This window comes from Maniola jurtina, chromosome 28, assembly GCF_905333055.1.
Source record: "Maniola jurtina chromosome 28, ilManJurt1.1, whole genome shotgun sequence".
Lineage (NCBI taxonomy): Eukaryota > Metazoa > Arthropoda > Insecta > Lepidoptera > Nymphalidae > Maniola > Maniola jurtina.
The window spans coordinates 1,399,239-1,422,455 of record NC_060056.1 but is presented as its reverse complement, the minus strand read 5'-3'; the positions used below and the strand labels follow the sequence as shown (position 1 = coordinate 1,422,455).

At 36.3% G+C, this 23,217-nt stretch overlaps 1 protein-coding gene across 1 annotated transcript in view; it reads right to left on the bottom strand.

The window, feature by feature from the left end:
- Positions 1 to 1,375, bottom strand: part of LOC123879718 — a 47,164-nt gene extending 45,789 nt beyond the window's left edge. The window contains exon 1 of the mRNA XM_045927618.1: positions 1,245 to 1,375. The gene's annotated coding sequence lies outside the window, so the exon portion shown is untranslated. The remainder of the gene's footprint in view (positions 1 to 1,244) is intronic.
- Positions 1,376 to 23,217: the final 21,842 nt, after the last annotated feature.

Genomic DNA, 23,217 nt, shown 5'->3' with positions numbered 1-23,217 from the left:
TAAAGTAGAGTAACACTAACAGTATGAGTCTTTAATTAAAAATTCATTTTCCGTCCTTTTTTAGCAATACCAAAAAGAAAAAGATGCATATATACCTCTAAATTTAGTTTATAGAAAAACATCAGAATTGGCACCAATAGACAGTAGATAATTTAGGGCTGATTTTTTAATGTCAATTAACTTTTATCTGAGGAATAATTTGACAGTTTTTGTACAGGAAATCTGTCAATACATCTTTATTCCCCAGATAAAATAAATAAAATAAAAGTGTTTTGACAATTGAAAAATCGGCCCTTTGACAGTTAAATGTTAACCTTTGTAAGTTCTGTTCCTAATAAAAGATTATATGTAGGTGAATTATGTAGGTGAAGTCCTCGAAATAAGTGCGTTTCAGCGACAAAAAAAATGTGATTCTTAATTAATATAAGTATTTTTAATAATTGAAAGCTTTTACAGTACACATTATATATATTAAAAAGTGTAACCTACTAGTATGTAACTAATCCATACTATAAATATCCATACTAATATTGTAAATGCGAAAGTGTGTCTGTCTGTCCGCCTGTCGGTCACAGCCTGATTTACCTATCTTGACGAAATTCGGTACCTCAGCTTGCATCCCGGGGAAGGACATAAGGCTACTTTTTATGCCGAAAAATTAAAGAGTTCCCACGGGATTATGTAAAACCTAAATCCACGCGAACGAAGTCACGGGTATGCATTTAATAAAATAGGGAAAGAATTTTTAAGTTAACACTTTCAAATTTTTTTTAAGTCGTTGTAAAGTAGTTTTCACACTTTCTAGTTCACGGAATTTCACTTTTTAAGTTAAAAAACGTGACAGAGAACTTACGTAAGTCTATGAAATTGTCAAGATACATCGCTTGTATTATATAAATAACAGATTTACCCCAACTTACATGTCACTTAAAAAATAATTACACTTTGAAAAATAATTACATTAGGGATAATCAGAGTTATTGCTCTATGCACTAAAAGTATTTAAACAATTATGTCCGAAAGTGTGGACTCTATTTAATAAGTTACACTTTCAATATTAAAAAATACTTACGACCAGAGACAAAACAAACTCACACAAACACACACACTATAAAGAACTTAATTAAAAAAAAATACATAGTTTGTTTTATCTCGGAAGGAACCTAATTTAAAAAATAAAATATAAAAAGCGTGCTACAGCGTGTTCAAAGTTTTTAATTAATGTTTTTAAAGTTTGCATTAACCAGAGATAAGAGTTTTTTTTTTTAGTTTGCGTTTAGTTTAGTTCAGGTTTAGTTTGAATCACGGTGGGGTATGGACTAGTTAGTTACTGTTTGACTGCTCGTGTGTTGACTTCGGTTCTTGGCGCGGTACTAAGCGTCTTGGGCTATTCGTGCAAGGTTACACGAACCTTTCTTCATGTACAGGATGTTTCGTGTTTCATTTATGAATATTTTATAGAACAAAGGGGATTTTTTTATACCATATTATATGTACCATCATACTATACTTATTAATATTATAAACGCGAAAGTTTGTGCGTATGTGTGTATGTTTGTAAGTATTTCACGTAAAAACTACTGGACGTATAAGGCTGAAATTTGGAATGGAGATAGATTATACCCTGGATTAATACACAGGCTACTTTTTATCCCGGAAAATCAAGAGTTCCCACGGGATTATTAAAAACCTATATCCACGCGAGCGAAGTCGCGGGCAACATCTAGTTATAATATAATAGCCGTGATAGCTTAGTGATTAAGATATCCGACTCTTATTCGAGAGGTGGGGGTTCGATTCCGGTGAAAGTTCTCAATCTTCTCAAAGGTGTGTGTCCTCCAATCCGCTCAGTAGCGGGCCCGTGATGGGTTGATCATAATAATATGCTATGCAATCTGTCTGAAATTATCCATTATAGAGTACGTAGGGTAGCATATTATGTAACTATCTAACTGAAAGTTAGATTAGTGTTGGATTAGTTTTATTATAAAGTATATATAAGTACAAGAAACGGCGACAGACTGGTCATTGCACATAGGTTTTTTAATGCATCTTACGGAAAATGCAGCTATGTCATGTGTATAAAAATATTTAATAAGCTCCCTCCCGGCTTGCGGATATTACCCCTCCAACAATTTAAAAAGAATCTTTTTACATGGCTAATAGATAAATGTTTTTACTCGATAAATGAAATGTTGGCACATTAGATTAGACTATTTAATTATAACTATAATTGATTTGTAAAATAATAATTCCTATTACACTAAAAATATTGACATCAAATAATAATATATACTGTATGTAGAATTAAAGTTGATTAGAATAGGTACATATTAAAAATAATTTTGAATCTATTAATGTTGAATGAATTGTAATAATAATAATTAGAATATTATATATTTATAATGGTATGACAAGATTGTATTCATGACTAGTTATGTTATTGTATTATTGCATACCGAAAGGTAGAATTTGGAGCACCTAACAATAATAGTTTTAAGATCTGTAAACTAACCCAAATTCGCAATAAAGATTATTGAATTATTGAATTGAATATACCTACACCTGTAATTGACAACCATACTGAAGTTATTTTGTAAATTTTTTTTTGTCTTATTTGTATGGAGGTATGGTGTAATAATAATAAAAAAAAGTTTGTACATACAAACTTTTTATTTTTATTTTTTATTATTCATTCATTGTAGTGTACGTCTACGTAGCACCTTACATCGCGTAGTGTAGCCCCTTGCGTAGCATAGTGTAGCTTATGTAGCTAAAAGTATCTATCGTAGCGTACGTAGCTCCTCACGTGCCCGTGAACTTAGCAGAGCATATGCCAGCAGATCAAAAATAAAAAGGAGTTCCCTTCGCATGCAGAAGAGTTCTATAGTTCCTGATACTTTTTAAAGATAGTTCTGGCGTTTTTGCTAAAAAAATCGCAGTTGAAATAATGCTCTGCTAACTTCCGGTAGCAGATCATTTTCGAGCAAAGCGAAAAAAAAAGAGTTCTCTGTACGCACGTATCTCAGTTCTATAGTTCCTAATACTTTATAATGATAGTTCTGGCATATAAACCTAAAAAAAGTCAAATGAAAAAATCAATAAATTTTCAAATTTAGTCATCATAAGTAATTTAAAAAAATTCTAGCAGCTAGAACTCAAATCTCAGAACCTAGAACTCTACGATTTCTTATAGCTCATTAACTAAGCTATAAAATAAAGCTATTAATTAGCCCAGAACTCACAAAGAAGTCCCAGCAGAGCATAGAAGAATAGTTATAAACAATAAATTTTCAAACTTCACACAAAAAGTTGTTAAAAAATTTCCAGCTGCTAGAACTCTCATCTCAGGGGCTAGAACTCCTCGATTTATTATAGATTATTAACATAGCTATAAAATAAAGCTATAAACTAGCCCAGAACTCTCAAAAACGTGCCAGCAGAGCATACACTAATTTTCAAACTTATTATCATAAGCCATGAAAAAAAAAACCAGCTGATAGAACTCTGATCTCAGAGGCTAGAACTCCTCGATTTCATTAATATTATTGATAAAGCTATAAAAGAAAGCCATTAACTTGCCCAGAACTCTCAAAAAAGTGCCAGCAGAGCATACAAGAAGAGTCATAAACGATAAATTTTCAAACTTAAAAATCACAAGTTACTAAAAAAATTCCAGCTGCTAGAACTCTCATCTCAGGGGCTAGAACTCCTCGATTTCTTTAAGATTATTAACATACCTATTAAACCAAGCCATTAACTAGACAAGAACTCTCAAAAAAGTGCCAGCAGAGCATACAAGAAGAGTCATGATGCACTAATTTTCAAACTTATTATCATACGCCATGAAAAAAATTCCAGCTGCTAGAACTCTGATGTCAGAGGCTAGAACTCCTCGATTTCTTAAATATTATTGACAAAGCTATAAAACAAAGCCATTAACTAGACCAGAACTCTCAAAAAAGTGCCAGCAGAGCATACAAGAAGAGTCATAAACGATAAATTTTCAAACTTAAAAATCACAAGTTACTAAAAAATTTCCAGCTGCTAGAACTCTCATCTCAGGGGCTAGAACTCCTCGATTTCTTTAAGATTATTAACATACCTATTGAACAAAGCCATTAACTAGACCAGAACTCTCAAAAAAGTGCCAGCAGAGCATACAAGAAGAGTCATAAACGATAAATTTTCAAACTTAAAAATCACAAGTTACTAAAAAAATTCCAGCTGCTAGAACTCTCATCTCAGGGGCTAGAACTCCTCGATTTCTTAAAGATTATTAACATACCTATTAAACAAAGCTATTAACTAGACCAGAACTCTCAAAAAAGTGCCAGCAGAGCATACAAGAAGAGTCATGATGCACTAATTTTCAAACTTATTATCATACGCCATGAAAAAAATTCCAGCTGCTAGAACTCTGATGTCAGAGGCTAGAACTCCTCGATTTCTTAAATATTATTGACAAAGCTATAAAACAAAGCCATTAACTAGACCAGAACTCTCAAAAAAGTGCCAGCAGAGCATACAAGAAGAGTCATAAACGATAAATTTTCAAACTTAAAAATCACAAGTTACTAAAAAATTTCCAGCTGCTAGAATTCTCATCTCAGGGGCTAGAACTCCTCGATTTCTTAAAGATTATTAACATACCTATTGAACAAAGCCATTAACTAGACAAGAACTCTCAAAAAAGTGCCAGTAGAGCATACAAGAAGAGTCATGATGCACTAATTTTCAAACTTATTATCATACGCCATGAAAAAAATTCCAGCTGCTAGAACTCTGATGTCAGAGGCTAGAACTCCTCGATTTCTTAAATATTATTGACAAAGCTATAAAACAAAGCCATTAACTAGACCAGAACTCTCAAAAAAGTGCCAGCAGAGCATACAAGAAGAGTCATAAACGATAAATTTTCAAACTTAAAAATCACAAGTTACTAAAAAAATTCCAGCTGCTAGAACTCTCATCTCAGGGGCTAGAACTCCTCGATTTCTTAAAGATTATTAACATACCTATTGAACAAAGCCATTAACTAGACAAGAACTCTCAAAAAAGTGCCAGCAGAGCATACAAGAAGAGTCATGATGCACTAATTTTCAAACTTATTATCATACGCCATGAAAAAAATTCCAGCTGCTAGAACTCTGATGTCAGAGGCTAGAACTCCTCGATTTCTTAAATATTATTGACAAAGCTATAAAACGAAGCCATTAACTAGACCAGAACTCTCAAAAAAATGCCAGCAGAGCATACAAGAAGAGTCATGATGCACTAATTTTCAAACTTATTATCATACGCCATGAAAAAAATTCCAGCTGCTAGAACTCTGATGTCAGAGGCTAGAACTCCTCGATTTCTTAAATATTATTGACAAAGCTATAAAACAAAGCCATTAACTAGACCAGAACTCTCAAAAAAGTGCCAGCAGAGCATACAAGAAGAGTCATAAACGATAAATTTTCAAACTTAAAAATCACAAGTTACTAAAAAATTTCCAGCTGCTAGAACTCTCATCTCAGGGGCTAGAACTCCTCGATTTCTTTAAGATTATTAACATACCTATAAAACAAAGCCATTAACTAGACCAGAACTCTCAAAAAAGTGCCAGCAGAGCATACAAGAACTGTCATAAACGATAAATTTTCAAACTTAAAAATCACAAGTTACTAAAAAAAATCCAGCTGCTAGAACTCTCATCTCAGGGGCTAGAACTCCTCGATTTCTTTAAGATTATTAACATACCTATAAAAAAAAGCCATTAACTAGACCAGAACTCTCAAAAAAGTGCCAGCAGAGCATACAAGAACTGTCATAAACGATAAATTTTCAAACTTAAAAATCACAAGTTACTAAAAAATTTCCAGCTGCTAGAACTCTCATCTCAGGGGCTAGAACTCCTCGATTTCTTAAAGATTATTAACATACCTATAAAACAAAGCCATTAACTAGACCAGAACTCTCAAAAAAGTGCCAGCAGAGCATACAAGAAGAGTCATGATGCACTAATTTTCAAACTTATTATCATACGCCATGAAAAAAATTCCAGCTGCTAGAACTCTGATCTCAGAGGCTAGAACTCCTCGATTTCTTAAATATTATTGACAAAGCTATAAAACGAAGCCATCAACTATACCAGAACTCTCAAAAAAGTAATAATATAATATAAATAAAATAATCTTTAAGAAATCGAGGAGTTCTAGCCCCTGAGATGAGAGTTCTAGCAGCTGGAATTTTTTTAGTAACTTGTGATTTTTAAGTTTGAAAATTTATCGTTCATGACTCTTCTTGTATGCTCTGCTGGCACTTTTTTGAGAGTTCTGGTCTAGTTAATGGCTTCGTTTTATAGCTTTGTCAATAATATTTAAGAAATCGAGGAGTTCTAGCCTCTGAGATCAGAGTTCTAGCAGCTGGAATTTTTTTCATGGCGTATGATAATAAGTTTGAAAATTAGTGCATCATGACTCTTCTTGTATGCTCTGCTGGCACTTTTTTGAGAGTTCTGGTCTAGTTAATGGCTTTGTTTTATAGGTATGTTAATAATCTTAAAGAAATCGAGGAGTTCTAGCCCCTGAGATGAGAGTTCTAGCAGCTGGAAATTTTTTAGTAACTTGTGATTTTTAAGTTTGAAAATTTATCGTTTATGACTCTTCTTGTATGCTCTGCTGGCACTTTTTTGAGAGTTCTGGTTTAGTTGATGGCTTCGTTTTATAGCTTTGTCAATAATATTTAAGAAATCGAGGAGTTCTAGCCTCTGACATCAGAGTTCTAGCAGCTGGAATTTTTTTCATGGCGTATGATAATAAGTTTGAAAATTAGTGCATCATGACTCTTCTTGTATGCTCTGCTGGCACTTTTTTGAGAGTTCTTGTCTAGTTAATGGCTTTGTTCAATAGGTATGTTAATAATCTTTAAGAAATCGAGGAGTTCTAGCCCCTGAGATGAGAGTTCTAGCAGCTGGAAATTTTTTAGTAACTTGTGATTTTTAAGTTTGAAAATTTATCGTTTATGACTCTTCTTGTATGCTCTGCTGGCACTTTTTTGAGAGTTCTGGTCTAGTTAATGGCTTTGTTTTATAGCTTTGTCAATAATATTTAAGAAATCGAGGAGTTCTAGCCTCTGACATCAGAGTTCTAGCAGCTGGAATTTTTTTCATGGCGTATGATAATAAGTTTGAAAATTAGTGCATCATGACTCTTCTTGTATGCTCTGCTGGCACTTTTTTGAGAGTTCTTGTCTAGTTAATGGCTTTGTTCAATAGGTATGTTAATAATCTTTAAGAAATCGAAGAGTTCTAGCCCCTGAGATGAGAGTTCTAGCAGCTGGAATTTTTTTAGTAACTTGTGATTTTTAAGTTTGAAAATTTATCGTTTATGACAGTTCTTGTATGCTCTGCTAGCACATTTTTGAGAGTTCTGGTTTAGTTGATGGCTTCGTTTTATAGCTTTGTCAATAACATTTAAGAAATCGAGGAGTTCTAGCCTCTGACATCAGAGTTCTAGCAGCTGGAATTTTTTTCATGGCGTATGATAATAAGTTTGAAAATTAGTGCATCATGACTCTTCTTGTATGCTCTGCTGGCACTTTTTTGAGAGTTCTGGTTTAGTTGATGGCTTCGTTTTATAGCTTTGTCAATAATATTTAAGAAATCAAGGAGTTCTAGCCTCTGACATCAGAGTTCTAGCAGCTGGAATTTTTTTCATGGCGTATGATAATAAGTTTGAAAATTAGTGCATCATGACTCTTCTTGTATGCTCTGCTGGCACTTTTTTGAGAGTTCTTGTCTAGTTAATGGCTTTGTTCAATAGGTATGTTAATAATCTTTAAGAAATCGAGGAGTTCTAGCCCCTGAGATGAGAGTTCTAGCAGCTGGAAATTTTTAGTAACTTGTGATTTTTAAGTTTGAAAATTTATCGTTTATGACTCTTCTTGTATGCTCTGCTGGCACTTTTTTGAGAGTTCTGGTTTAGTTGATGGCTTCGTTTTATAGCTTTGTCAATAACATTTAAGAAATCGAGGAGTTCTAGCCTCTGACATCAGAGTTCTAGCAGCTGGAATTTTTTTCATGGCGTATGATAATAAGTTTGAAAATTAGTGCATCATGACTCTTCTTGTATGCTCTGCTGGCACTTTTTTGAGAGTTCTTGTCTAGTTAATGGCTTTGTTCAATAGGTATGTTAATAATCTTTAAGAAATCGAGGAGTTCTAGCCCCTGAGATGAGAGTTCTAGCAGCTGGAATTTTTTTAGTAACTTGTGATTTTTAAGTTTGAAAATTTATCGTTTATGACTCTTCTTGTATGCTCTGCTGGCACTTTTTTGAGAGTTCTGGTTTAGTTGATGGCTTCGTTTTATAGCTTTGTCAATAACATTTAAGAAATCGAGGAGTTCTAGCCTCTGAGATCAGAGTTCTAGCAGCTGGAATTTTTTTCATGGCGTATGATAATAAGTTTGAAAATTAGTGCATCATGACTCTTCTTGTATGCTCTGCTGGCACTTTTTTGAGAGTTCTGGTCTAGTTAATGGCTTTGTTTTATAGGTATGTTAATAATCTTAAAGAAATCAAGAAGTTCTAGCCCCTGAGATGAGAGTTCTAGCAGCTGGAATTTTTTTTAGTAACTTGTGATTTTTAAGTTTGAAAATTTATCGTTTATGACAGTTCTTGTATGCTCTGCTGGCACTTTTTTGAGAGTTCTGGTCTAGTTAATGGCTTTGTTCAATAGGTATGTTAATAATCTTAAAGAAATCGAGGAGTTCTAGCCCCTGAGATGAGAGTTCTAGCAGCTGGAAATTTTTTAGTAACTTGTGATTTTTAAGTTTGAAAATTTATCGTTTATGACTCTTCTTGTATGCTCTGCTGGCACTTTTTTGAGAGTTCTGGTCTAGTTAATGGCTTTGTTTTATAGCTTTGTCAATAATATTTAAGAAATCGAGGAGTTCTAGCCTCTGACATCAGAGTTCTAGCAGCTGGAATTTTTTTCGTGGCGTATAATAATAAGTTTGAAAATTAGTGCATCATGACTCTTCTTGTATGCTCTGCTGGCACTTTTTTGAGAGTTCTTGTCTAGTTAATGGCTTTGTTTAATAGGTATGTTAATAATCTTAAAGAAATCGAGGAGTTCTAGCCCCTGAGATGAGAGTTCTAGCAGCTGGAATTTTTTTAGTAACTTGTGATTTTTAAGTTTGAAAATTTATCGTTTATGACTCTTCTTGTATGCTCTGCTGGCACTTTTTTGAGAGTTCTGGGCAAGTTAATGGCTTTCTTTTATAGCTTTATCAATAATATTAATGAAATCGAGGAGTTCTAGCCTCTGAGATCAGAGTTCTATCAGCTGGATTTTTTTTCATGGCTTATGATAATAAGTTTGAAAATTAGTGTATCATGACTCTTCTGGTATGCTCTGCTGGCACTTTTTTGAGAGTTCTGGTCTAGTTAATGGCTTTGTTTTATAGGTATGTTAATAATCTTAAAGAAATCAAGAAGTTCTAGCCCCTGAGATGAGAGTTCTAGCAGCTGGAATTTTTTTTAGTAACTTGTGATTTTTAAGTTTGAAAATTTATCGTTTATGACAGTTCTTGTATGCTCTGCTGGCACTTTTTTGAGAGTTCTGGTCTAGTTAATGGCTTTGTTCAATAGGTATGTTAATAATCTTAAAGAAATCGAGGAGTTCTAGCCCCTGAGATGAGAGTTCTAGCAGCTGGAAATTTTTTAGTAACTTGTGATTTTTAAGTTTGAAAATTTATCGTTTATGACTCTTCTTGTATGCTCTGCTGGCACTTTTTTGAGAGTTCTGGTCTAGTTAATGGCTTTGTTTTATAGCTTTGTCAATAATATTTAAGAAATCGAGGAGTTCTAGCCTCTGACATCAGAGTTCTAGCAGCTGGAATTTTTTTCGTGGCGTATAATAATAAGTTTGAAAATTAGTGCATCATGACTCTTCTTGTATGCTCTGCTGGCACTTTTTCGAGAGTTCTTGTCTAGTTAATGGCTTTGTTTAATAGGTATGTTAATAATCTTAAAGAAATCGAGGAGTTCTAGCCCCTGAGATGAGAGTTCTAGCAGCTGGAATTTTTTTAGTAACTTGTGATTTTTAAGTTTGAAAATTTATCGTTTATGACTCTTCTTGTATGCTCTGCTGGCACTTTTTTGAGAGTTCTGGGCAAGTTAATGGCTTTTTTTTATAGCTTTATCAATAATATTAATGAAATCGAGGAGTTCTAGCCTCTGAGATCAGAGTTCTATCAGCTGGATTTTTTTTCATGGCTTATGATAATAAGTTTGAAAATTAGTGTATCATGACTCTTCTGGTATGCTCTGCTGGCACTTTTTTGAGAGTTCTGGTCTAGTTAATGGCTTTGTTTTATAGGTATGTTAATAATCTTAAAGAAATCAAGAAGTTCTAGCCCCTGAGATGAGAGTTCTAGCAGCTGGAATTTTTTTTAGTAACTTGTGATTTTTAAGTTTGAAAATTTATCGTTTATGACAGTTCTTGTATGCTCTGCTGGCACTTTTTTGAGAGTTCTGGGCAAGTTAATGGCTTTCTTTTATAGCTTTATCAATAATATTAATGAAATCGAGGAGTTCTAGCCTCTGAGATCAGAGTTCTATCAGCTGGATTTTTTTTCATGGCTTATGATAATAAGTTTGAAAATTAGTGTATCATGACTCTTCTGGTATGCTCTGCTGGCACGTTTTTGAGAGTTCTGGGCTAGTTTATAGCTTTATTTTATAGCTATGTTAATAATCTATAATAAATCGAGGAGTTCTAGCCCCTGAGATGAGAGTTCTAGCAGCTGGAAATTTTTTAACAACTTTTGGTGTGAAGTTTGAAAATTTATTGTTTATAACTATTCTTCTATGCTCTGCTGGGACTTCTTTGTGAGTTCTGGGCTAATTAATAGCTTTATTTTATAGCTTAGTTAATGAGCTATAAGAAATCGTAGAGTTCTAGGTTCTGAGATTTGAGTTCTAGCTGCTAGAATTTTTTTAAATTACTTATGATGACTAAATTTGAAAATTTATTGATTTTTTCATTTGACTTTTTTTAGGTTTATATGCCAGAACTATCATTATAAAGTATGAGGAACTATAGAACTGAGATACGTGCGTACAGAGAACTCTTTTTTTTTCGCTTTGCTCGAAAATGATCTGCTACCGGAAGTTAGCAGAGCATTATTTCAACTGCGATTTTTTTAGCAAAAACGCCAGAACTATCTTTAAAAAGTATCAGGAACTATAGAACTCTTCTGCATGCGAAGGGAACTCCTTTTTATTTTTGATCTGCTGGCATATGCTCTGCTAAGTTCACGGGCACGCTCCTCACGTAGCGTAGTGTAGCTTACGTAGCTATGTTTTGTCAGTTTTGTTAGGTAATACTAAATTATTTTAAATTTTATTTTAGTTGTTTTAGTTGTAATTTTGTTTAGAATAAGTTGTAACTTTTGTAAAATTTTTGCTGCAATAAACAATTTATTGTTTTTTTTTTATGTGTCTGAAAGTACCTAACATAGAATACACAGTCCCTAGCGTAACGGAGTATAGCTTACGTAGCAATAGAATAGACCTTAAGAAGGTTCTCTCCGTCACTCGCTTCATACAAACGTAGTTCCAATTTCATTTGAATATTAAGCAACCAAAGTCCATGAAATTTTGCAGAAATATTCTAGAAACTAATATCTATGTCTGTGGTTTTTCAGATTTCTGTTAAAATATTCGGTTTCAAAGTTACACGGTCTTAAAAATTTACCACTCTACATTTATATATCCACGCGGACGAAGTTAGTAAAAGAAACTAAAAGAAGTTTTTATTCATTTATTTTCTTTTTTTTAAAAAGATTATTAGTCATGCTAATCATGACTAATATTCCCCTTTCCCCTCCAACTAAGAGCAAAGCTGTGTTAGGAGTAGGTACGAGAATAGTGCAACGGGTGGGGTTTGAACCGCCGACCTTTCAGAATTCAGTCGGCTCCTCAACCGTTGAGCTACTGAGGCTCAAAGCTATTAAGGACTCCTTTGCCGACTGACTTCAGTGAAGAATGTTTAAAGAGTATACTTAGTACTAGCTGTGCCCGCGACTTCGTTCGCGTGGAATCAGCGCGCTTTATATAGCCACGGACGCTCAGGCGCGAGGCGTGTAGTACGTACTCTGTACGTTAAAAATGTTCGCCGTGATTCTTTAAATTGACATAACTTTTTTATTTATGAACCGATTGACATGAAATAAACACTAAATGTTAAGTGAAGCTTACTACAATATATTAGTGAAAACCGTATCTAAATCGAATAAGCCGTTTCTGATATTAGCGTGCACAAACACACAGACAGACAAAAAAAAATTAATTACAATTTCGGGTTCGGCATCGATATAATAACAACCCTTGCTACTTTTTTTTAAATATATTTCCATTGTACAGACACCACTTTTCTACAATTTTATTATATGTATGTATAGATGTGATAAGGAAGGTAGGTTAATGTAAGTAGTTTATTATTTATTTAAGTAAAGTATCCTAATATACCTATTAAGTCAAAGTCAAAGTCAAAATCATTTATTCAAAGTAGGTATACAATAATTGTACTCCTTTGGATGGTCGAAATTGTTTTTGTACGATATAGTGGTGATTATTAATTACGTAACTTATAAAATAAACTTATAAAATGTAAATAGGCATGTTTTGGAGCACCCTGTACAGCGCTATCAAATTAAAGCCATATAATACAACCACGCAGGCAGGTCCTGCGGCAAAAAAAGAAAGAAAAGAGCGCTTTGATGGAATTTATACAATTCTTTTACGTGTTAGACTATTTGTGTTCAGTTACCATAGTTTAACTCATTAACTGGGAAATAAAGTAATTATTGGTACTTTTAGGGTTCCACACCCGAAGGACGCCAAGGGAAAAATCTCGTGGGAACTCTTTGACTTTCCGGGATAAAAAGTAGTCTATGTGTTAATCCAGGATATTATCTATATACATTTCAAATTTCAGCCCAATCCGTCCAGTAGTTTTCAGGAAACTCAAAGAGTTCCCACGGGATTCCTAAAAATCCATCCGCTTAACCGATTTTTATGAAATTTGGTACCGAGGTAGCTTGCGTCCCTGTAATTGAAATAGGCATTTTATCCAGGAAAATCAAACAGTTCCCACGGGATCCTTAAAAACCTGAATCCACGCGGACGAAGTCGCGAGCATCCTATAGTTATTAATGTAGGTAATGTACCTTGTTTTAGGCTTATTTGCTTTTTGCATGCCATGATATGTTTATTTGTAGTGATACTATAAAATTGTGACATCTGTATATTTAACCACCACGGAAAGTAGGTTTTTTGACAAACACGACAGACGGACAGACAACGAAGTGATCCTATAAGGGTTCCTTTTGACGTACGGAACCCTAAAAACGTAGTGAAATAAGCAACACCTATACTTTAATCCATTTCAAAGTAGTTCATAGCCCCTGGCTTAATATACAAACGAGGATTGGAGCGAACATAAGTTTAAGTAATAGCTGACGCCCGCGACTTCGTCCGCGTGGATTTACGTTTTTCAAAATCCCACGGCAACACTTTGATTTTCCGGATAAAAAGTAACCTATGTGTTAATCCAGGGTATAATCTATCTCTATTCCAAATTTCAGCCAAATCTGTCCGGTAGTGTTTGCGTGATTGAGAGTAACAAACATCCAAACATCCACACTTTTTGGATTTAGATTTTTAAAGATCCCGTGGGAACTGTTTGATTTTCTAAGATAAAATGCCTATGTCAATTACAGAGACGCAAGCTACCTCCGTGTCTTTCATACAAATCGGTTCAGCAGATGGGTTTTTAGGAATCCCGTGGGAACTCTTTGATTTTCCGGCTTAAAAAGTAGCTTATGTCCGTCCCCGGGATATAAGCTAACCCTGTACCAAACGTCAGAATCGGTTAAACTGTTGGGCTGTGAAAAGGTAGCAGACAGACAGACAGACACACTTTCGCATTTATAATAGTATGGGTTAGGATTAGGATATAAGGATTATATTGTATTGCATTGAATTACTGCCTACAGCCTCAAGTTACTTCCGTCTTAAATCTGAGCAAAGTCCAAGTGCGCTCTATAGATACCAGCCTTAGTTTGTACCTACGTGTTTTGCTTAGATTTCAGTAGGCAGCGAAGTTCGCGTGTGGCTAATAATTTAGAACAAGCTTCTACGTACACACCACACGCGATACTCTAAGAGGGGTCTCTCCGTCACTCGCTTCATACAAACGTAGTTCCATTTTCATTTGAATATTAAGCAACCAAAATTTTGCAGACATATTCTAGAAACTAATAAGTATCTGTGGTTTTCCAGATTTCTGTTAAAATATTTGGTTTCAAAGTTACGCGGTCCTAAAAATTTACATACAAATCTTTGAGCCCCTGTAATTTTAAAACTACATATTTTTAGAAAAATCTAAAACACCACAGTCACAGATATTAGTTTCTTGAATATGTCTGCAAAATTTCATGGACTTTGGTTGCTTAATATTCAAATGAAATTGGAACTACGATTGTATGAAGCGAGTGACGGAGAGAGCCCTGTTAATTGTTGAGCTAAAGGAATCTATACTTACAGGTTACATTACATTAAGAAACTACTCATACACCTATACTTACTTGAAATGCCAATAGGTACATTCAAATATTATAGTCTCGATAGCTCAACGGTTGAGGAGCGGACTGAATTCCGAAAGGTCGGCGGTTCAAACCCCACCCGTTGCACTATTGTCGTACCCACTCCTGGCACAAGCTTTACGCTTAGTAGGAGGGGAAAGGGGAGTATTAGTCATGATAAGCATGGCTAATATTCTTTTTTTTTTTTTTCAAACATGAATATAGTGCGTACATTTTGAGATCTCAAACGCCAGTCAACGCTCATATCAAAAGACTGATTTTAGTCCGTATTTTAAAGGTAAACCCATCATTTTCGAACGCCTAATTTTTTGCTATAAAACAAAAAAAACGCGCTCGTTGCGCTCGAGCTAGTCATTACTACTTATTGGTTTCTATCTTACTGTCAAATTGAAAGTTAAAATTCCGTTGACTAGGTATTTCATCAAGTATAGCAAAAGTTTTTTTCATGAGTTAAAAGGGCCTGATAAAACCCCTCCCGAAATTAATTCCTGGCTATGGTCATGCCAACGTCTACCAGTTTTTAACCCCCGACCCAAAAAGAGGGGTGTTATAAGTTTGACGTGTGTATCTGTGTATCTGTGTGTCTGTGTATCTGTGTATCTGTGTATCTGTCTGTGGCATCGTAGCGCCTAAACGAATGAACCGATTTTAATTTAGTTTTTTTTGTTTGAAAGGTGGCTTGATCGAGAGTGTTCTTAGCTATAATCCAAAAAAATTGGTTCAGCCGTTTCAGAGTTATCAGCTCTTTTCTAGTTTTCTTGTAGAAAAGAAGGTTAGATAACCCTTAGGTTCATAATATTCAAGTGTCAATTGACAAATGTCAAGCTGTCAAGATGGACGTTGCCTAGATATACATAATTATTTATTTGAAAATGATGTTTTGGAAAACTCAGATACTTTGGATCGTAGGCGCGGAATAGTCAAAGAAAATCGGTTCAGCCGTTTGAAAGTTATCAGCTCTTTTCTAGTTACTGTAACCTTCACTGGTCGGGGGTGTTGAAAATTTTTAATTTACACTTGTTCGAATTGTGCCTTACAGACCACATCATTACAAACCTCATATTTCACTTGAAATAGCAATAGGTACAGTCAAATTTGGCACCTGACATCTCTATAAGTTAGAAAAAACCATAGACTTACGAATGTACGAAAAAAATCGTAAGTCTATTGAAAAAACCACCGCTCAAAATAGAAACGTTTTTCCCCCGAAGGGTAAAAAACGTATATTTAGGTTTCAGCCGAAAGGCTTGACCCACTGTGAGAGATAACCCTTCAGAACATCAGCGCCATCTAGTAGTTCGTAACGACACAACCCGAGCATTGATTCGTATCGGCTCGGTGATTTGTGGAGGGGAGTCAGCGCACAGGCAGGTGGTGTCGGCCATTTTAATTTCAGTACCGATTTCAGGAATCGAAGCGAGGTGAAGCCGGTAAGGTATTTAATGGTGGGTCAAGCCTTTCGGCTGAAACCTAAATATACGTTTTTTACCCTTCGGGGGAAAAACGTTTCTATTTAGGTGTTCGAGCCTTTAGGCTTGACCCACTGTGAGATGTTTAATATCTGCCGGCGCTGACTTAGCGTACTGTGACTATGTATGGAGTATGATCCACTTAAAGATTATGTTCCATTTAGGGATGAGAAAATAAGATATTATTTTCTTAGTAATTAATATAATTCTTTCATCCTAATCACTAACATAATGTTAATGTCATAAGTTTAATTTGTACTCGTTTACACAATCACAGATATAATAATTCTAAATTGTGAAAAAAAAAAACTATTAATCACACATTGTTTGATTTGCAATAATATTTCTTGTTCTAACCTCTACTTCCTTAAATAAGTGTTTCAAGAAAATTGAGTTTCTACGCCAATTACCTTTGCGTAGTACCTCATCAATACCTGATTGTGTATAATAAATGATATATTGTAGATTGTGATGCCCTGACAGGGCGTCATGTAACTATACTTATTTAGCTTTAAGTTATATAGTTATTAGTACATGACAGCAATGAAATAAATAAATAAGTATTAAGGTTCTTGTCGACCCAGTTGTCTGTAGCAACAGCTGACCTGAAACTGCCGAGAGAGGCTTTGACTTTAGCATCTTTCAGAATTAGCCTTAGCCAGCCTGCTATTACAGATCTAGATGCGGCTTTGACTCTGTTCTGCGTAGTGATGAATATGTTTGTTGAAGTTGGGTCTGCTTTCCTCTGCTGTTCTGATTTGTTTATCAGTTTTGGTATCCAATAGCAGAGGTCAAAAATAGTCTTATCGCTCCTCGACAGGTACCAATCCGATTGCGGGTAATTCGCATTATCCGTTTTTTGACCCAAAAGAGTGCCAGAATACGATTTGCTCTCTTGTAATTTGACCGTGGTCGGCGTCTATGTGGAGCAAAGTTAAATCATGAATGCGACGACCTGCAGCGAGGAGTAGCAAAGTTGCCACGTGTTGAGAAATTTTAAATAAACTCGTCGATTTTCCTCTGCCAATTCAATTTACAAGATCCATTCCAAATGTAAGGACATCGTATAGGAGAATTTTTCTTTAATAAAATTGCTTTAATAGTTTTCTTCACTAATGGATGGTCACTTAGGGGAGACGTGTTACAAGGCTTTGTAAAGGTAGAGATTTCTGACTTATGGACCAGTACAATTCTTGGGGCTAACTTTTTAACTTCGTAAAGATGAATTAAGTATCTGGCTAAGTCGCCGGGACTTGGCGTCTTTGGAGATACGTTGTTGTCTAATGTCCATTGTAACCATGCTCTTTAAGAGATCTGTAGGTTCTAAACATAGAGTGTCTCCAGGCTGATTGTAATATAGTGCGTTTCAATTCGCTCCAATTTGTTATCTCATAGGACCAGCCCGTACTTTCCATACCTCCAAAAACAAATTCTGATTTCTGAATGTTCCAAGGTTGTAGGTTTGTTTGTAAGTCCAGAAGGTGGTCATTTAGATTTTGAATTCTGTAGGAAGCCTGTGCCCTCTTCTTCACTTTGGTCCTCCAAAAAGCTTACTTCCACTTCGGTATCACTAAGAGGTAGTGTCCCTGGGAACCATTCAGATATTGTAGCACACGTGGAATTAGCGCTGGTGGTGGGAAGATCCAAGCCACTTTGTAATTCCATGGCCTGCTGAAAGCATCCGGGTATTTGCTTGTAGCTCCTTGTGGTCTTCGCTCACATACCTCGGGACTACTGCAGAGGATTTGCTAGCAAAGAGGTCGATTTCTGGTGTGTCCATCTTTTGAAAAATTCTCTTCTGTATCGTTAGATGGAGGTGCCATTCTTGATGACCTTTTAATCGCGATAGGCAGTCAGCTATTCCGTTGTATCTGCCTGGCAGGTATTTCGGAATGATGGTGATTTTGAGTTGCTGTGCTAAAATCAGGATTTTTGGGGCAATCTTAAGGAGTTTTTGTGATTTCGTCCCACCGTTTCCTTATGTAGGAGGCCGCTGTTCTGCTGTCTGTTTGAAAGAAGATTGTTCTCCCCGAGATCTTTTCTAAGTTCATTCGAATCACTTCGAATAAGGTCCATAATTTCTTTTGATTGCAATGCCAGTGGCTTTGATAGACACTCCAGTGACGGGACTGTTCCTTGCCGTTTATTATAGTACCCCATCCGATGTCTGAGGCGTCGATGGCTATGAAGATTGATGCTGGGGCGACTTGAATATTCGATGCTTCCGTAATATTTTGGAGCCACCAGTTCTTTCTTTTATTTGATCCGGCAACGGGAACCTTTGTATCTCCGTATGACCTAGAGTAATTTTGCTGCAATCTGAATGCGTCTTTAATACAGACAGCCTAATGGGATTACGTTGGTCGCAAAGTTTAATTTGCCTAATAACCACTTAGCGTCCACCCAACACCATTTGGAGAGAGTATTAAGGATTGAGTCTTCAATATTTGAAAATTTTTGAAGTGGGTAAGATTTGCTTATTGATTTTAGTATCCCAAATAAAAATCAAATAAATGCGTGTTTTTAGTCTCAGATCCATTTTGTCTGTGTTAATGTGCCACTCTAATTTTTTTTTTTTTTTACTTAAAATTGATGGGGCACTCGATAATTCAAAAATTACCCTTCCTTTTGGTTTTGCCGCAGTCGGGTAAAAAGGTAAGCAATTCATGTTGTAGACATTGCTATCAAACGCAACAGATAAATAGCTCTTGTGTGACTCTTGGGTGGGAATATGACAGTATGCATTCGATATGTCAATTTTTAATAAATAATTCGCCTGCTGCATCGTCTGCGATACCTGCGACAGGCTTATAAGTCTAAACTTTGGCGGTTGGACGTAGGAGTTTAGGCGACGCAAGTTAAAAATTAATCTATGAGGACCGTTAGGTTTTTGTCTTAGGAAAATTGGCGATAAATAACCGGGTTTAAAGGTGTTAAGAGTATTTGCACCGATATTTAGTAGTAGATTTTTCCTTTGTTAGGCATGTCCTCTGAGGTTTTGGGTTCATACGATTCGATATTACAGTTAGAAAACCTTGTATTGGGGGTTTTTTATTAAAGGGTATACAGTAACCTCTTATAACATTTGAGATTGTCTCTGATGCTCCTAACGACCAGGTATGAATACCTGCGAATTAGGGCATTTTTGTAGTGGTTTGAGAGGTCCTGGCTTTGTTAGTGCCGGACGTGCCACTATCTTGTTTTGAGCGAGTCACGAAAATTGCGCTGTTATTATTTGTGGCTTATATTCTTTAAAGTTTTTGGATCCTTTTGAGGCTGTTCTTCTTCCCAGTCTTATTATTGGGACTAGTTTTCTTCGAAAAGATCTTATGTGTGCCCCCCCCCCCCCTGATCCTTTATCGCTTCGGATAATTTTCCTTCAGAAAAGTATCAGAGGGTGGTATGTCATGAAGAATATTGCTCAGCACTTTGTTCGCTGGCTTACAGCGCTGGCTTACAGGACTCTCTTCAGGCTTGAATTATTTCGTCCCTTCTGCCAGGAGAGTATTGCAGTAGCCCGTCAGATATTTTGCTAAAAGAGCTGTATGTGCCAAGCATATTATGATCTTGGATTTGGATCTATTGAACGTGTTAGGATCCATTTTTGGTGAGCTTTTTTGGAAAGCTGTTCTTTGCGGCAGCGACCCATATGTTTTAGCACCCAGGGTCATATCTGTTTTCTCTCGTTGTGCTGTTGAATTCCAATTAGGTGTTATTGCTGCCAAATGACTGTTGACAGTAAGTGCCAAAAATACTGGAGTGGCGTGGAATGTTTTTTGAACATCGGCGTATCTTATGTTCTTCCAGCCGTCTTCATTCAGTCGTTGACACTTCCGATCTTGATCGACGAGGTTTGGATCTGCTTTGGCTAGTTTGGTTTCAGCTTCAGTGGTGCAAGGTGAAAAGTCACACTGCGGAATATTGCCGGTTGCCTTAATAGAGGCCAGTTTTCGCTGGGCCTCAGCAATTTGCGCCACTAATGTAGCTTCTTCGGAATCAGCATTCATTGGGGTACTTAATAATGAGGTGTTTTCCTGAGGCAGAACATTCAGAGAAGGACCTCTAAATTCATCCTTGGGTTCAGTACTGTCTGGTGCTGATTCGAAGGGCTCGTCTAGTTCAGAAATGCCTTGGTCACTCTTAGAAGCGAGGATTGAAAGCCCAGCTTGCAACGCTTGATCGCTTGGGTTTGTTTTGTAAGACGATCCATCATTTTCACCATGAATGAATCTGTTACGGGAGCCATGTATGGATCTAACGATTGATAGTGTGATGTTTTGCTGTCGCGCAAGCTGATAGGGGATGTGGGACCCCGTTTTCTCGGTGTGCTTTGATTGTCTTAATGAAGTCCTCGTAGGATTTATCATGAATCTTCTCCATAATGCTATGCGGGGAGTATAATAACGCCCTCCCCAGAGGCCATTCTAGCAATTTCCTTTTTATTACCGATATTTCTTTTCCCATAGAGATGCGTCATTTGAGTAATATGCCGTAGCCATCTCGGCTGTCGGAATTGCGACTCTTAATTTTGCCTCTATCTTATCCCCAAACAAGTAATTGTAGTGAGACAGAGTCGTGAGTAAGATAGATCTTGGATCTCTCACGACCTCCTGTCGTCGGGGTAGGTATATTCAATAATTTGAACTATTCTGGAGAAGGAACCTTCTGGTTCTGGTGAGACTGGTCTGAGACCTAGTTCTCCCATAGTTGTAGACGCCATGATCTGGGAAGGTAGCGAAACCGTCATATGAGATGAGTTTTGCTAATTACCACTTTCTGTTAGTTGATGTGACGACGTATCAATTGATACGACCGGGCGTCTCAATTGAGACGACCGGCGCCTGGGTCGTTGGATTGAGAGTCTTATCGATGCGACTGGACGTCTCAATCGATGCGACCCAACGTCTCAGTTGACATGACTGACACTGGAATTCTTTCCAGACTATCATGGTGCTATTCTGCCATCACCTAAGAAAGGTTTTTTGACAGTTTGTCGTTCATTGCGAGACGACAAGAATTTCATAATGACATTATGAAATAGTTCGTAGCGTAACTACGAAAATTATAATATGTGCCGGAGCAACATATTTTAGCACCAGCTTACATGAGTGATTTCCGTATCAAACTACGGACACCGATGTAAGACTATTATTAACGATTTGTTAGTTATTAATGCTTACATTAGAATAATATTTAATTTTAATTCAATGTTTTTGAAAAAATTCTGCGGAATTAATTTCTTACTGACGACGCTGAGATTCAAAAGCGTACTGAAATTAAAATGGCCGACACCACCTGCCTGTGCGCTGACTCCCCTCCACAAATCACCGAGCCGATACGAATCAATGCTCGGGTTGTGTCGTTACGAACTACTAGATGGCGCTGATGTTCTGAAGGGTTATCTCTCACAGTGGGTCAAGCCTAAAGGCTCGAACACCTAAATTAAGGCTGGTATGGTATTTCATAGCGAGTAATAAACTCGAGAAAAGTAAACAAATTAATATCTACTTGTAGGTATCATGCAGAATGTTTTTAATCGGGCAAAAAGCGCGGGAAGAGTGACAGCTGACAGCCCGCCATTTTGTTTGTTCAGACAACATGGCCGCCTCACGGCCGTGCTCTATTTCGAGGGTAGTCTATGTAATTAAAGTTAAACGTTTAACATTTTGAAGTGGAGGATATGTAAACTGTTTTCAAAGTAAAGTTTGTACATAAACATTTTTTTTTAAGTGCTGTTGCGGCAGTTATATAATTATCCCACATCAAACTTCAAATCATCATTTATCAGTAACTAGATGGTGCCCGCGACTTCGTCTGCGTGGTTTTAGTTAGATTTTTAAAAATCCCATGGGAACTCTTTGTTTTTCCGGGATAAAGTTACTGATGTCGGGATGCAAGCTAAGTACCTCTGTACTAAATTTCGTATACATATCATATTATATCATAATAATTATAAATGCGAAAGTGTTTCTTTCTGTCTGTCTGTCTGCTACGTTTTCACCGATTTTAATGAAATTTGGTACAGACTTGGGGTACATCCCGGGGAAAGACATAGACTACTTTTTATCCCAGAAAATCAAAGAGTTCCTACGGGATTGTGAAAAACCTATACCCACGCGGACGAAGTCGCGGGCGTCAGCTATTGCTTAAACTTATGTTCACTCCAATTCTCGCTTGTATATTAAGCCAGGGGCTATGAACTACTTTGATATGGATTAAAGTCATAGGTGTTGCTTATTTCACTACGTTTTTAGGGTTCCGTACGTCAAAAGGAACCCTTAAAGGATCACTTCGTTGTCTGTCTGTCTGTCTGTCGTGTCTGTCAAAAAAACGTATAGAGTACCTGCTTTCCGTTGATCTAGAATCATGAAAGGCCATCTAGGTCAATGGAAAGTAGGTATACCCTGTAGGTTTTCTTGACAGACACGACAGACAGACGGACAGACAGACAGACAAAGTGATCATATAAGGGTTCCTTTTTCCTTTTGAGGTACGGAACCCTTGTAATAAAATTAATTAATATTAGTGTGGATATTCTTTCCCATATTCTTTTCCTAAACAAAAATAGAAAGCTGACCTTTTGCCCAGCAGTGGCCGTGGGACGCTAATAGCCATTAGGCTACCACTTTACACCTAAATAACAAATTACTAGTAAAATACCGCTATCGATTTACTACTAACGTATAAATCCACTTTTTAAGGGCAACTAATGACCTATGGCATAACACGAACGGCTTTTACCTTATTATAATGTAAAAAAAATAACTTACGCACGCACATACAAAGGAAAACCAACTCTATGTTAAAGGAATAAAGTTTAATTTACCTTAGCTTGGAGGTGAAGATGTTATGTTTTGTTAGGTTGGCAGGACTGCTTATTTTTTTTAATCGGTCATTTTAAATGGTGGCCTGTGCGTGTGCCCTTTTGATGTTAATTTTAAAAAAAAGACCAAAATTCGGTAAAGTCGTAGTTTAGGCTTGCGCATATCAATGAGTTGAGTTTTTTTTATTCAGATACAAGTTAGCCTTTGACTGCAATCTCACTTGGTGGTACGTGTTCATCTAGAGATACGGTACCCTAAAAAACAC